Below are 17855 nucleotides of genomic sequence, written 5' to 3' on the forward strand. Positions count from 1 at the left end.
TGGAAGTTACGAGCGCCAAGGAAGATGTGCCATTTATATGCAATTGATAACGGGACATGTAGCAGTAACGAGGATCTAGTAAAGACGTAATATTAGGTGCGATATTATTGCCCAAGGTGTGGGGGGAAATAGAGGAATCTGTAACTCATGCAATATTTGAATGTCTCCAGCCCTGCAAGTATGGTCTTTATCGGCAACTCCTACAAGTCCAGGTTTATTTCCAGTGGCAAGCGTTTACACAAACATGGACTATCTTTTCTGGAGGAAGAATAATATCATTGCACCAGACCAAGACAGGGATCCTTATCCCTGGCTAAATTGGTATATTTGGAAGGCTCGTAATGATAAGCTTTTCAGGGGTTATAGACAGAGACCCTTTGGAACTCGTTCGATACGCAGAGAGTGAATGTCAAGCTGGTTTAACGCGAATGAGACGATACCGCCACACATCCAGGCTACCAATAATGTTGCAAACCAAGTCTTAAGCTTGGGTAATATCTGTCTACTAGATGGCTCTTGGACAGCTTCTGACCGCTTTAGTGGATGTGGATGGGTCTGGATGGATAGTAGGGAGGACATACAACTTATGGGAACACGAAACTTCACTCGATGTGAATCAGCGCTGCATTCGGAGGTTAGAAGCGCTGCGATGGGCGATGGAGAACATGCTTCAACACTCGCCGTGCCAGAGCTTGGAACTGACTGCATGGAGCTGATTGCAATGATAAATGAACCCAGGAGGGCTAAGATTTGCGACAGAGCTGGAGAAGATAGAGACGCTGATGATTGTTTTTTCCCGATTTCAAAATCACCCATGTACCACGAGTGCGCAATCAGCTTCCTGATTTTTTAGCTAAGACTGCTAGGAGCTTTCGTAGAGAGTTACTTTTCATTGGTTGTTCTATTCCGGTCTGGTTAACCCAGACCACTCAAGCTGAGTAATAGAATGGCCGTTCGACGTCAAAAAAAAAAAAAAAAAAAGTTATTATTTTCTTGATAAACGGAGACGACAAAGGCTCCAAACCTATTTGAACATCATCATATGTTAGTGCAGGATGCAACTAGGCATTAAAACAATATTGTCATATTTTTTGAAATTTTCTCAAAATCTATGGGTAACCCCTACAAAAATATTGAGTTTTTGGTAAATACTTTATATACTGAAGCCTATAATCTTTAGTGTTGTTTAAAATTTATACCATATTCTACATTTGTATTAATGTATGCTAAACTCTTTTTCATGGTAAATGAGCATCGTTCAATAGTTTTTATCAAATAATTTAGTAAAACTTCATAATACCCCCAAAATCGATGGAATAACCACTATAAAGTTTATTATTTTCTTGATAAACGGAGACGACAAAGGCTCCAAACCTCTTTGAACATCATCATATGTTAGTGCAGGATGCAACTAGGCATTAAAACAATATTGTCATATTTTTTGAAATTTTCTCAAAATCTATGGGCTAACCCCTACAAAAATATTGAGTTTTTGGTAAATACTTTATATACTGAAGCCTATAATCTTTAGTGTTGTTTAAAAATTTCTACCATATTCTACATTTGTATTAATGTATGCTAAACTCTTTTTCATGGTAAATGAGCATCGTTCAATTGTTTTTATCAATTAATTTAGTAAAACTTCATAATACCCCCCAAATCGATGGAATAACCACTATAAAGTTATTATTTTCTTGATAAACGGAGAGCACAAAGGCTCCAAACCTCTTTGAACATCATCATATGTTAGTGCAGGATGCAACTAGGCATTAAAACAATATTGTCATATTTTTTGAAATTTTCTCAAAATCTATGGGCTAACCCCTACAAAAATATTGAGTTTTGGTAAATATTTATATACTGAAGCCTATAATCTTTAGTGTTGTTTTAAAATTTTACCATATTCTACATTTGTATTAATGTATGCTAAACTCTTTTTCATGGTAAATGAGCATCGTTCAATAGTTTTTATCAAATAATTTAGTATAACTTCATAATACCCCCAAAATCGATGGAATAACCACTATAAAGTTATTATTTTCTTGATAAACGGAGACGACAAAGGCTCCAAACCTCTTTGAACATCATCATATGTTAGTGCAGGATGCAACTAGGCATTAAAACAATATTGTCATATTTTTTGAAATTTTCTCAAAATCTATGGGTAACCCCTACAAAAATATTGAGTTTTTGGTAAATACTTTATATACTGAAGCCTATAATCTTTAGTGTTGTTTTAAAATTTCTACCATATTCTACATTTGTATTAATATATGCTAAACTCTTTTTCATGGTAAATGAGCATAGTTCAATTGTTTTTATCAATTAATTTAGTAAAACTTCATAATACCCCCCAAATCGATGGAATAACCACTATAAAATTATTATTTTCTTGATAAACGGAGACGACAAAGGCTCCAAACCTCTTTGAAAATCATCATATGTTAGTACAGGATGCAACTAGGCATTAAAACAATATTGTCATATTTTTTGAAATTTTCTCAAAATCTATGGGCTAACCCCTACAAAAATATTGAGTTTTTGGTAAATACTTTATATACTGAAGCCTATAATCTTTAGTGTTGTTTTAAAATTTCACCATATTCTACATTTGTATTAATGTATGCTAAACTCTTTTTCATGGTAAATGAGCATCGTTCAATTTTTTTTATCAATTAATTTAGTAAAACTTCATAATACCCCTAAATCGATGGAATAACCATAAAAATTATTTTCTTGATAAACGGAGAGCACAAAGGCTCCAAACCTCTTTGAACATCATCATATGTTAGTGCAGGATGCAACTAGGCATTAAAACAATATTGTCATATTTTTGAAATTTTCTCAAAATCTATGGGCTAACCCCTACAAAAATATTGAGTTTTTGGTAAATATTTTATATACTGAAGCCTATAATCTTTAGTGTTGTTTTAAAATTTATACCATATTCTACATTTGTATTAATGTATGCTAAACTCTTTTTCATGGTAAATGAGCATCGTTCAATAGTTTTTATCAAATAATTTAGTAAAACTTCATAATACCTCCAAAGTCGATGGAATAACCACTATAAAGTTATTATTTTCTTGATAAACGGAGACGACAAAGGCTCCAAACCTCTTTGAACATCATCATATGTTAGTGCAGGATGCAACTAGGCATTAAAACAATATTGTCATATTTTTTGAAATTTTCTCAAAATCTATGGGCTAACCCCTACAAAAATATTGAGTTTTTGGTAAATACTTTATATACTGAAGCCTATAATCTTTAGTGTTGTTTTAAAATTTATACCATATTCTACATTTGTATTAATGTATGCTAAACTCTTTTTCATGGTAAATGAGCATCTTTCAATTGTTTTTATCAAATAATTTAGTAAAACTTCATAATACCCCAAAATCGATGGAATAACCACTATAAAGTTATTATTTTCTTGATAAACGGAGACGACAAAGGCTCCAAACCTCTTTGAACATCATCATATGTTAGTGCAGGATGCAACTAGGCATTAAAACAATATTGTCATATTTTTTGAAATTTTCTCAAAATCTATGGGCTAACCCCTACAAAAATATTGAGTTTTTGGTAAATACTTTATATACTGAAGCCTATAATCTTTAGTGTTGTTTTAAAATTTATACCATATTCTACATTTGTATTAATGTATGCTAAACTCTTTTTCATGGTAAATGAGCATCGTTCAATAGTTTTTATCAAATAATTTAGTAAAACTTCATAATACCCCTAAATCGATAGAATAACCACTATAAAGTTATTATTTTCTTGATAAACGGAGAAGACAAAGGCTCCAAACCTCTTTGAACATCATCATATGTTAGTGCAGGATGCAACTAGGCATTAAAACAATATTGTCAAATTTTTTGAAATTTTCTCAAAATCTATGGGCTAACCCCTACAAAAATATTGAGTTTTTGGTAAATACTTTATATACTGAAGCCTATAATCTTTAGTGTTGTTTAAAATTTATACCAAATTCTACATTTGTATTAATGTATGCTAAACTATTTTTCATGGTAAATGAGCATCTTTCAATAGTTTTTATCAAATAATTTAGTAAAACATCATAATACCCCCAAATCGATGGAATAACCACTATAAATTATTATTTTCTTGATAAACGGAGACGACAAAGGCTCCAAACCTCTTTGAACATCATCATATGTTAGTGCAGGATGCAACTAGGCATTAAAACAATATTGTCATATTTTTTGAAATTTTCTCAAAATCTATGGGCTAACCCCTACAAAAATATTGAGTTTTTGGTAAATACTTTATATACTGAAGCCTATAATCTTTAGTGTTGTTTTAAAATTTCTACCATATTCTACATTTGTATTAATGTATGCTAAACTCTTTTCATGGTAAATGAGCATCGTTCAATAGTTTTTATCAAATAATTTAGTAAAACTTCATAATACCCCCAATCGATGGAATAACCACTATAAAGTTATTATTTTCTTGATAAACGGAGACGACAAAGGCTCCAAACCTCTTTGAACATCATCATATGTTAGTGCAGGATGCAACTAGGCATTAAAACAATATTGTCATATTTTTTGAAATTTTCTCAAAATCTATGGGCTAACCCCTACAAAAATATTGAGTTTTGGTAAATACTTTATATACTGAAGCCTATAATCTTTAGTGTTGTTTTAAAATTTATACCATATTCTAATTTGTATTAATGTATGCTAAACTCTTTTCATGGTAAATGAGCATCTTTCAATAGTTTTATCAAATAATTTAGTAAAACTTCATAATACCCCAAAATCGATGGAATAACCACTATAAAGTTATTATTTTCTTGATAAACGGAGACGACAAAGGCTCCAAACCTCTTTGAACATCATCATATGTTAGTGCAGGATGCAACTAGGCATTAAAACAATATTGTCATATTTTTTGAAATTTTCTCAAAATCTATGGGCTAACCCCTACAAAAATATTGAGTTTTTGGTAAATACTTTATATACTGAAGCCTATAATCTTTAGTGTTGTTTTAAAATTTCTACCATATTCTACATTTGTATTAATGTATGCTAAACTCTTTTTCATGGTAAATGAGCATCGTTCAATGGTTTTTATCAATAATTTAGTAAAACTTCATAATACCCCCTAAATCGATGGAATAACCACTATAAAATTATTATTTCTTGATAAACGGAGAGCACAAAGGCTCCAAACCTCTTTGAACATCATCATATGTTAGTGCAGGATGCAACTAGGCATTAAAACAATATTGTCATATTTTTTGAAATTTTCTCAAAATCTATGGGCTAACCCCTACAAAAATATTGAGTTTTTGGTAAATACTTTATATACTGAAGCCTATAATCTTTAGTGTTGTTTTAAAATTTATACCATATTCTACATTTGTATTAATGTATGCTAAACTCTTTTTCATGGTAAATGAGCATCGTTCAATTGTTTTTATCAAATAATTTAGTAAAACTTCATAATACCCCCAAAATCGATGGAATAACCACTATAAAGTTATTATTTTCTTGATAAACGGAGACGACAAAGGCTCCAAACCTCTTTGAACATCATCATATGTTAGTAGGATGCAACTAGGCATTAAAACAATATTGTCATATTTTTTGAAATTTTCTCAAAATCTATGGGTAACCCCTACAAAAATATTGAGTTTTTGGTAAATACTTTATATACTGAAGCCTATAATCTTTAGTGTTGTTTTAAAATTTATACCATATTCTACATTTGTATTAATGTATGTTAAACTCTTTTTCATGGTAAATGAGCATCTTTCAATAGTTTTTATCAAATAATTTAGTAAAATCTAATCATGATGGAATAACCACTATAAAATTGACATAAAAACATACATATAAAAAAAAAAAAAAAAACCACTATAAACTTATTATTTTCTTGATAAACGGAGAAGACAAAGGCTCCAAACCTCTTTGAACATCATCATATGTTAGTGCAGGATGCAACTAGGCATTAAAACAATATTGTCATATTTTTTGAAATTTTCTCAAAATCTATGGGCTAACCCCTACAAAAATATTGAGTTTTTGGTAAATATTTTATATACTGAAGCCTATAATCTTTAGTGTTGTTTTAAAATTTATACCATATTCTACATTTGTATTAATGTATGCTAAACTCTTTTTCATGGTAAATGAGCATCGTTCAATAGTTTTATCAAATAATTTAGTAAAACTTCATAATACCCCCAAATCGATGGAATAACCACTATAAAGTTATTATTTTCTTGATAAACGGAGAAGACAAAGGCTCCAAACCTCTTTGAACATCATCATATGTTAGTGCAGGATGCAACTAGGCATTAAAACAATATTGTCATATTTTTTGAAATTTTCTCAAAATCTATGGGCTAACCCCTACAAAAATATTGAGTTTTTGGTAAATACTTTATATACTGAAGCCTATAATCTTTAGTGTTGTTTTAAAAATTCATACCATATTCTAATTTGTATTAATGTATGCTAAACTCTTTTTCATGGTAAATGAGCATCTTTCAATAGTTTTTATCAAATAATTTAGTAAAACTTCATAATACCCCCAAATCGATGGAATAACCACTATAAAGTTATTATTTTCTTGATAAACGGAGACGACAAAGGCTCCAAACCTCTTTGAACATCATCATATGTTAGTGCAGGATGCAACTAGGCATTAAAACAATATTGTCATATTTTTTGAAATTTTCTCAAAATCTATGGGCTAACCCCTACAAAAATATTGAGTTTTTGGTAAATACTTTATATACTGAAGCCTATAATCTTTAGTGTTGTTTTAAAATTTATACCATATTCTACATTTGTATTAATGTATGCTAAACTCTTTTTCATGGTAAATGAGCATCGTTCAATAGTTTTTATCAAATAATTTAGTAAAACTTCATAATACCCCCAAATCGATGGAATAACCACTATAAAGTTATTATTTTCTTGATAAACGGAGACGACAAAGGCTCCAAACCTCTTTGAACATCATCATATGTTAGTGCAGGATGCAACTAGGCATTAAAACAATATTGTCATATTTTTTGAAATTTTCTCAAAATCTATGGGCTAACCCCTACAAAAATATTGAGTTTTTGGTAAATACTTTATATACTGAAGCCTATAATCTTTAGTGTTGTTTTAAATTTATACCATATTCTAATTTGTATTAATGTATGCTAAACTCTTTTTCATGGTAAATGAGCATCTTTCAATAGTTTTATCAAATAATTTAGTAAAACTTCATAATATCCCCAAATCGATGGAATAACCACTATAAAATTATAATTTTCTTGATAAACGGAGACGACAAAGGCTCCAAACCTCTTTGAAAATCATCATATGTTAGTGCAGGATGCAACTAAGCATTAAAACAATATTGTCATATTTTTTGAAATTTTCTCAAAATCTATGTGCTAACCCCTACAAAAATATTGAGTTTTTGGTAAATACTTTATATACTGAAGCCTATAATCTTTAGTGTTGTTTTAAAATTTCTACCATATTCTACATTTGTATTAATGTATGCTAAACTCTTTTTCATGGTAAATGAGCATCGTTCAATTGTTTTTATTAATTAATTTAGTAAAACTTCGTAATACCCCTAAATCGATGGAATAACCACTATAAAATTATTATTTTCTTGATAAACGGAGAGCACAAAGGCTCCAAACCTCTTTGAACATCATCATATGTTAGTGCAGGATGCAACTAGGCATTAAAACAATATTGTCATATTTTTTGAAATTTTCTCAAAATCTATGGGTAACCCCTACAAAAATATTGAGTTTTTGGTAAATATTTTATATACTGAAGCCTATAATCTTTAGTGTTGCTTTAAAATTTATACCATATTCTACATTTGTATTAATGTATGCTAAACTCTTTTTCATGGTAAATGAGCATCGTTCAATAGTTTTTATCAAATAATTTAGTATAACTTCATAATACCCCAAATCGATGGAATAACCACTATAAAGTTATTATTTCTTGATAAACGGAGACGACAAAGGCTCCAAACCTCTTTGAACATCATCATATGTTAGTGCAGGATGCAACTAGGCATTAAAACAATATTGTCATATTTTTGAAATTTTCTCAAAATCTATGGGTAACCCCTACAAAAATATTGAGTTTTTGGTAAATACTTTATATACTGAAGCCTATAATCTTTAGTGTTGTTTTAAAATTTATACCATATTCTACATTTGTATTAATGTATGCTAAACTTTTTCATGGTAAATGAGCATCTTTCAATAGTTTTTATCAAATAATTTAGTAAAACTTCATAATACCCCCAAAATTGATCCACCATAAAATCTGATGTTTAACATACATTAATAAAAACCACTATAAAGTTATTATTTTCTTGATAAACGGAGACGACAAAGGCTCCAAACCTCTTGAACATCATCATATGTTAGTGCAGGATGCAACTAGGCATTAAAACAATATTGTCATATTTTTTGAAATTTTCTCAAAATCTATGGGCTAACCCCTACAAAAATATTGAGTTTTTGGTAAATACTTTATATACTGAAGCCTATAATCTTTAGTGTTGTTTTAAAATTTATACCATATTCTACATTTGTATTAATGTATGCTAAACTCTTTTTCATGGTAAATGAGCATCGTTCAATAGTTTTTATCAAATAATTTAGTAAAACTTCATAATACCCCAAATCGATGGAATAACCACTATAAAGTTATTATTTTCTTGATAAACGGAGAAGACAAAGGCTCCAAACCTCTTTGAACATCATCATATGTTAGTGCAGGATGCAACTAGGCATTAAAACAATATTGTCATATTTTTTGAAATTTTCTCAAAATCTATGGGCTAACCCCTACAAAAATATTGAGTTTTTGGTAAATACTTTATATACTGAAGCCTATAATCTTTAGTGTTGTTTTAAAATTCTACCATATTCTACATTTGTATTAATGTATGCTAAACTCTTTTTCATGGTAAATGAGCATCTTTCAATAGTTTTTATCAAATAATTTAGTAAAACTTCATAATACCCCCAAAATCGATGGAATAACCACTATAAAGTTATTATTTTCTTGATAAACGGAGACGACAAAGGCTCCAAACCTCTTTGAACATCATCATATGTTAGTGCAGGATGCAACTAGGCATTAAAACAATATTGTCATATTTTTTGAAATTTTCTCAAAATCTATGGGCTAACCCCTACAAAAATATTGAGTTTTTGGTAAATACTTTATATACTGAAGCCTATAATCTTTAGTGTTGCTTTAAAATTTATACCATATTCTACATTTGTATTAATGTATGCTAAACTCTTTTTCATGGTAAATGAGCATCGTTCAATAGTTTTTATCAAATAATTTAGTAAAACTTCATAATACCCCCAAAATCGATGGAATAACCACTATAAATTATTATTTTCTTGATAAACGGAGACGACAAAGGCTCCAAACCTCTTTGAACATCATCATATGTTAGTGCAGGATGCAACTAGGCATTAAAACAATATTGTCATATTTTTTGAAATTTTCTCAAAATCTATGGGCTAACCCTACAAAAATATTGAGTTTTTGGTAAATACTTTATATACTGAAGCCTATAATCTTTAGTGTTGTTTTAAAATTTATACCATATTCTACATTTGTATTAATGTATGCTAAACTCTTTTTCATGGTAAATGAGTATCTTTCAATAGTTTTTATCAAATAATTTAGTAAAACTTCATAATACCTCCAAAATCGATGGAATAACCACTATAAAGTTATTATTTTCTTGATAAACGGAGACGACACAGGCTCAAACCTCTTTGAACATCATCATATGTTAGTGCAGGATGCAACTAGGCATTAAAACAATATTGTCATATTTTTGAAATTTTCTCAAAATCTATGGGTAACCCCTACAAAAATATTGAGTTTTTGGTAAATATTTTATATACTGAAGCCTATAATCTTTAGTGTTGTTTTAAAATTTATACCATATTCTACATTTGTATTAATGTATGCTAAACTCTTTTTCATGGTAAATGAGCATCGTTCAATACTTTTTATCAAATAATTTAGTATAACTTCATAATACCCCAAAATCGATGGAATAACCACTATAAAGTTATTATTTCTTGATAAACGGAGACGACAAAGGCTCCAAACCTCTTTGAACATCATCATATGTTAGTACAGGATGCAACTAGGCATTAAAACAATATTGTCATATTTTTTGAAATTTTCTCAAAATCTATGGGTAACCCCCTATAAAAATATTGAGTTTTTGGTAAATACTTTATATACTGAAGCCTATAATCTTTAGTGTTGTTTTAAAATTTATACCATATTCTACATTTGTATTAATGTATGCTAAACTCTTTTTCATGGTAAATGAGCATCTTCAATAGTTTTTATCAAATAATTTAGTAAACTTCATAATACAAAATTGAATAACCACTATAAAATTTTTTTTTTGTACATAAAAGTTTAACACACATTAATAAAAAAACCACTATAAAGTTATTATTTTCTTGATAAACAGAGACGACAAAGGCTCCAAACCTCTTTGAACATCATCATATGTTAGTGCAGGATGCAACTAGGCATTAAAACAATATTGTCATATTTTTGAAATTTTCTCAAAATCTATGGGCTAACCCCTACAAAAATATTGAGTTTTTGGTAAATACTTTATATACTGAAGCCTATAATCTTTAGTGTTGTTTTAAAATTTCTACCATATTCTACATTTGTATTAATGTATGCTAAATCTTTTTCATGGTAAATGAGCATCGTTCAATGGTTTTTATCAATTAATTTAGTAAAACTTCATAATACCTCCTAAATCGATGGAATAACCACTATAAAATTATTATTTTCTTGATAAACGGAGACGACAAAGGCTCCAAACCTCTTTGAACATCATCATATGTTAGTGCAGGATGCAACTAGGCATTAAAACAATATTGTCATATTTTTTGAAATTTCTCAAAATCTATGGGCTAACCCCTACAAAAATATTGAGTTTTTGGTAAATACTTTATATACTAAAGCCTATAATCTTTAGTGTTGTTTTAAAATTTATACCATATTCTACATTTGTATTAATGTATGCTAAACTCTTTTTCATGGTAAATGAGCATCGTTCAATAGTTTTTATCAAATAATTTAGTAAAACTTCATAATACCCCCAAAATCGATGGAATAACCACTATAAAGTTATTATTTTCTTGATAAACGGAGAGCACAAAGGCTCCAAACCTCTTTGAACATCATCATATGTTAGTGCAGGATGCAACTAGGCATTAAAACAATATTGTCATATTTTTTGAAATTTTCTCAAAATCTATGGGCTAACCCCTACAAAAATATTGAGTTTTTGGTAAATACTTTATATACTGAAGCCTATAATCTTTAGTGTTGTTTTAAAATTTATACCATATTCTAAATTTGTATTAATGTATGCTAAACTCTTTTTATGGTAAATGAGCATCTTTCAATAGTTTTTATCAAATAATTTAGTAAAACTTCATAATACCCCTAAAATCGATGGAATAACCACTATAAAGTTATTATTTTCTTGATAAACGGAGACGACAAAGGCTCCAAACCTCTTTGAACATCATCATATGTTAGTGCAGGATGCAACTAGGCATTAAAACAATATTGTCATATTTTTTGAAATTTTCTCAAAATCTATGGGCTAACCCCTACAAAAATATTGAGTTTTTGGTAAATATTTTATATACTGAAGCCTATAATCTTTAGTGTTGTTTTAAAATTTATACCATATTCTACATTTGTATTAATGTATGCTAAACTCTTTTTCATGGTAAATGAGCATCGTTCAATAGTTTTTATCAAATAATTTAGTAAAACTTCATAATACCCCCAAAATCGATGGAATAACCACTATAAAGTTATTATTTTCTTGATAAACGGAGACGACAAAGGCTCCAAACCTCTTTGAACATCATCATATGTTAGTGCAGGATGCAACTAGGCATTAAAACAATATTGTCATATTTTTTGAAATTTTCTAAAATCTATGGGCTAACCCCTACAAAAATATTGAGTTTTGGTAAATACTTTATATACTGAAGCCTATAATCTTTAGTGTTGTTTTAAAATTTATACCATATTCTAATTTGTATTAATGTATGCTAAACTCTTTTTCATGGTAAATGAGCATCTTTCAATAGTTTTTATCAAATAATTTAGTAAAACTTCATAATACCCCCTAAATCGATGGAATAACCACTATAAAGTTATTATTTTCTTGATAAACGGAGACGACAAAGGCTCCAAACCTCTTTGAACATCATCATATGTTAGTGCAGGATGCAACTAGGCATTAAAACAATATTGTCATATTTTTTGAAATTTTCTCAAAATCTATGGGCTAACCCCTACAAAAATTTGAGTTTTTGGTAAATACTTTATATACTGAAGCCTATAATCTTTAGTGTTGTTTTAAAATTTATACCATATTCTACATTTGTATTAATGTATGCTAAACTCTTTTTCATGGTAAATGAGCATCTTTCAATAGTTTTTATCAAATAATTTAGTAAAACTTCATAATACCCCCAAAATCGATGGAATAACCACTATAAAGTTATTATTTTCTTGATAAACGGAGACGACAAAGGCTCCAAACCTCTTTGAACATCATCATATGTTAGTGCAGGATGCAACTAGGCATTAAAACAATATTGTCATATTTTTTGAAATTTTCTCAAAATCTATGGGCTAACCCCCTACAAAAATATTGAGTTTTTGGTAAATACTTTATATACTGAAGCCTATAATCTTTAGTGTTGTTTTAAAATTTCTACCATATTCTACATTTGTATTAATGTATGCTAAACTCTTTTTCATGGTAAATGAGCATCGTTCAATTGTTTTTATCAATTAATTTAGTAAAACTTCATAATACCCCCTAAATCGATGGAATAACCACTATAAAGTTATTATTTTCTTGATAAACGGAGACGACAAAGGCTCCAAACCTCTTTGAACATCATCATATGTTAGTGCAGGATGCAACTAGGCATTAAAACAATATTGTCATATTTTTTGAAATTTTCTCAAAATCTATGGGCTAACCCCTACAAAAATATTGAGTTTTTGGTAAATATTTTATATACTGAAGCCTATAATCTTTAGTGTTGCTTTAAAATTTATACCATATTCTACATTTGTATTAATGTATGCTAAACTCTTTTCATGGTAAATGAGCATCGTTCAATAGTTTTTATCAAATAATTTAGTAAAACTTCATAATACCCCCAAAGTCGATGGAATAACCACTATAAAGTTATTATTTTCTTGATAAACGGAGACGACAAAGGCTCCAAACCTCTTTGAACATCATCATATGTTAGTACAGGATGCAACTAGGCATTAAAACAATATTGTCATATTTTTTGAAATTTTCTAAAATCTATGGGCTAACCCCTACAAAAATATTGAGTTTTTGGTAAATACTTTATATACTGAAGCCTATAATCTTTAGTGTTGTTTTAAAATTTATACCATATTCTAAATTTGTATTAATGTATGCTAAACTCTTTTCATGGTAAATGAGTATCTTTCAATAGTTTTTATCAAATAATTTAGTAAAACTTCATAATACCCCCAAAATTGATGGAATAACCACTATAAAGTTATTATTTTCTTGATAAACGGAGACGACAAAGGCTCTAAACCTCTTTGAACATCATCATATGTTAGTGCAGGATGCAACTAGGCATTAAAACAATATTGTCATATTTTTTGAAATTTTCTCAAAATCTATGGGCTAACCCCTACAAAAATATTGAGTTTTTGGTAAATATTTTATATACTAAAGCCTATAATCTTTAGTGTTGCTTTAAAATTTATACCATATTCTACATTTGTATTAATGTATGCTAAACTCTTTTTCATGGTAAATGAGCATCGTTCAATAGTTTTTATCAAATAATTTAGTAAAACTTCATAATACCTCCAAAGTCGATGGAATAACCACTATAAAGTTATTATTTTCTTGATAAACGGAGACGACAAAGGCTCCAAACCTCTTTGAACATCATCATATGTTAGTGCAGGATGCAACTAGGCATTAAAACAATATTGTCATATTTTTTGAAATTTTCTCAAAATCTATGGGCTAACCCCTACAAAAATATTGAGTTTTTGGTAAATACTTTATATACTGAAGCCTATAATCTTTAGTGTTGTTTTAAAATTTATACCATATTCTAAATTTGTATTAATGTATGCTAAACTCTTTTTCATGGTAAATGAGCATCGTTCAATTGTTTTTATCAATTAATTTAGTAAAACTTCATAATACCCCCTAAATCGATGGAATAACCAATATAAAATTATTATTCTCTTGATAAACGGAGAGCACAAAGGCTCCAAACCTCTTTGAACATCATCATATGTTAGTGCAGGATGCAACTAGGCATTAAAACAATATTGTCATATTTTTTGAAATTTTCTCAAAATCTATGGGTAACCCCTACAAAAATATTGAGTTTTTGGTAAATATTTTATATACTGAAGCCTATAATCTTTAGTGTTGCTTTAAAATTTATACCATATTCTACATTTGTATTAATGTATGCTAAACTCTTTTTCATGGTAAATGAGCATCGTTCAATAATTTTTATCAAATAATTTAGTATAACTTCATAATACCCCCAAAATAGATGGAATAACCACTATAAAGTTATTATCTTCTTGATAAACGGAGACGACAAAGGCTCCAAACCTCTTTGAACATCATCATATGTTAGTACAGGATGCAACTAGGCATTAAAACAATATTGTCATATTTTTTGAAATTTTCTCAAAATCTATGGGTAACCCCCTACAAAAATATTGAGTTTTTGGTAAATACTTTATATACTGAAGCCTATAATCTTTAGTGTTGTTTTAAAATTTATATCATATTCTACATTTGTATTAATGTATGTTAAACTCTTTTTCATGGTAAATGAGCATCTTTCAATAGTTTTTATCAAATAATTTAGTAAAACTTCATAATACCCCCAAAATTGATGGAATAACCACTATAAAATTTTTTTTTTCTGAACACATAAAAAAGAGTTTAACATACATTAATAAAAAAAAAAAAAAAAAAAAAAAAAAACCACTATAAAGTTATTATTTTCTTGATAAACAGAGACGACAAAGGCTCTAAACCTCTCTGAACATCATCATATGTTAGTGCAGGATGCAACTAGGCATTAAAACAATATTGTCATATTTTTTGAAATTTTCTCAAAATCTATGGGCTAACCCCTACAAAAATATTGAGTTTTTGGTAAATACTTTATATACTGAAGCCTATAATCTTTAGTGTTGTTTTGAAATTTCTACCATATTCTACATTTGTATTAATGTATACTTAAATCTTTTTCATGGAAAATGAGCATTGTTCAATGGTTTTTATCAATTAATTTAGTAAAACTTCATAATACCTCCTAAATCGATGCAATAACCACTATAAAATTATTATTTTCTTGATAAACGGAAAGCACAAAGGCTCCAAACCTCTTTGAACATCATCATATGTTAGTTCAGGATGCAACTAGGCATTAAAACAATATTGTCATATTTTTTGAAATTTTCTCAAAATCTATGGGCCTACAAAAATATTGAGTTTTTGGTAAATACTTTGTATACTGAAGCCTATAATCTTAATGTTGTTTTATAATTTATACCATATTCTACATTTGTATTAATATATGCTAAACTCTTTTTCATGGTAAATAAGCATCGTTCAATGGTTTTTATCAATTAATTTAGTAAAACTTCATAATACTCCCTAAATCGATGGAATACCAGTATAAAGTTATTATTTTCTTGATAAACGGAGACGACAAAAGCTTCAAACCTCTTTGAACATCATCATATGTTAGTGCAGGATGCAACTAGGCACTAAAACAATATTGTCATATTTTTTGAAATTTTCTAAAAATCTATGGGCTAACCCCTACAAAAATATTGAGTTTTTGGTAAATACTTTATATACTGAAGCCTATAATCTTTAGTGTTGTTTTGAAATTTCTACCATATTCTACATTTGTATTAATGTATGTTTAACTTTTTTTCATGCAAAATGAGCATCGTTCAAGGGTTTTTATCAAATAATTTAGTAAAACTTCATAATACCTCCTAAATCGATGGAATAACCACTATAAAATTATTATTTTCCTGATAAAAGAAGAGCACAAAGGCTCCAAACCTCTTTGAACATCATCATATGTTAGTTCAGGATGCAACTAGGCATTAAAACAATATTGTCATATTTTTTGAAATTTTATCAAAATCTATGGGCTAACCCCTACAAAAATATTGAGTTTTTGGTAAATACTTTATATACTGAAGCCTATAATCTTTAGTGTTGTATTAAAATTTCTACCATATTCTACATTTGTATTAATATATGCTAAACTCTTTTTCATGGTAAATGAGCATCATTCAACTGTTTTTATCAATTAATTTAGTAAAACTTCATAATACCCCCTAAATCGATGGAATAACCAATATAAAATTATTATTTTCTTGATAAACGGAGAGCACAAAGGCTCCAAACCTCTTTGAACATCATCATATGTTAGTGCATGATGAAACTAGGCATTAAAACAATATTGTCATATTTTTTGAAATTTTCTCAAAATCTATGGGCTAACCCTTACAAAAATATTGAGTTTTTGGTAAATACTTTATATACTGAAGCCTATAATCTTTAGTGTTGTTTTGAAATTTCTACCATATTCTACATTTGTATTAATGTATGCTTAACTCTTTTTCATGGTAAATGAGCACCGTTCAATGGTTTTTATCAATTAATTTAGTAAAACTTCATAATACCTTCTAAATCGATGCAATAACCACTATAAAATTATTATTTTCTTGATAAACGGAGACGACAAAGGCTTCAAACCTCTTTGAACATCATCATATGTTAGTGCAGGATGCAACTAGGCATTAAAACAATATTGTCATATTTTTTGAAGTTTTCTCAAAATCTATGGGCTAACCCCTACAAAAATATTGAGTTTTTGGTAAATACTTTATATACTGAAGCCTATAATCTTTAGTGTTGTTTTGAAATTTCTACCATATTCTACATTTGTATTAATGTATGCTTAACTCTTTTTCATGGTAAATGAGCATCGTTCAATGGTTTTTATCAATTAATTTAGTAAAACTTCATAATACCTCCTAAATCGATGCAATAACCACTATAAAATTATTATTTTCTTGATAAACGGAGAGCACAAAGGCTCCAAACCTTTTTGAACATTATCATATGTTAGTTCAGGATACAATTAGGCATTAAAATAATATTGTCATATTTTTTGAAATTTTCTCAAAATCTATGGGTTTAACCCTTACCAAAATATTGAGTTTTTGGTAAATACTTTGTATACTGAAGCCTATAATCTTTAGTGTTGTTTTAAAATTTCTACCATATTCTACATTTGTATTAATGTATGCTAAACTCTTTTTCATGGTAAATGAGCATCATTCAATTGTTTTTATTAATTAATTTAGTAAAACTTCATAATACCCCATAAATCGATGGAATAACCAATATAAAATTATTATTTTCTTGATAAACGGAGAGCACAAAGGCTCCAAACCTCTTTGAACATCATCATATGTTAGTGCAGGATGCAACTAGGCATTAAAACAATATTATCATATTTTTTAAAATTTTCTCAAAATCTAATACTCTCTCCGTTTCAATATAGATGATGTTTTAGAAGGTTTGTTTTGTTTCAATTTACATGAAGTTTTGAGATTTTAAGGAAGTTTTGAGATTTTAAGGTTAACTTTAACTTTATTGGAAACTGT

This window comes from Brassica napus, chromosome A1, assembly GCF_020379485.1.
Source record: "Brassica napus cultivar Da-Ae chromosome A1, Da-Ae, whole genome shotgun sequence".
NCBI classification, from domain to species: Eukaryota; Viridiplantae; Streptophyta; class Magnoliopsida; order Brassicales; family Brassicaceae; genus Brassica; species Brassica napus.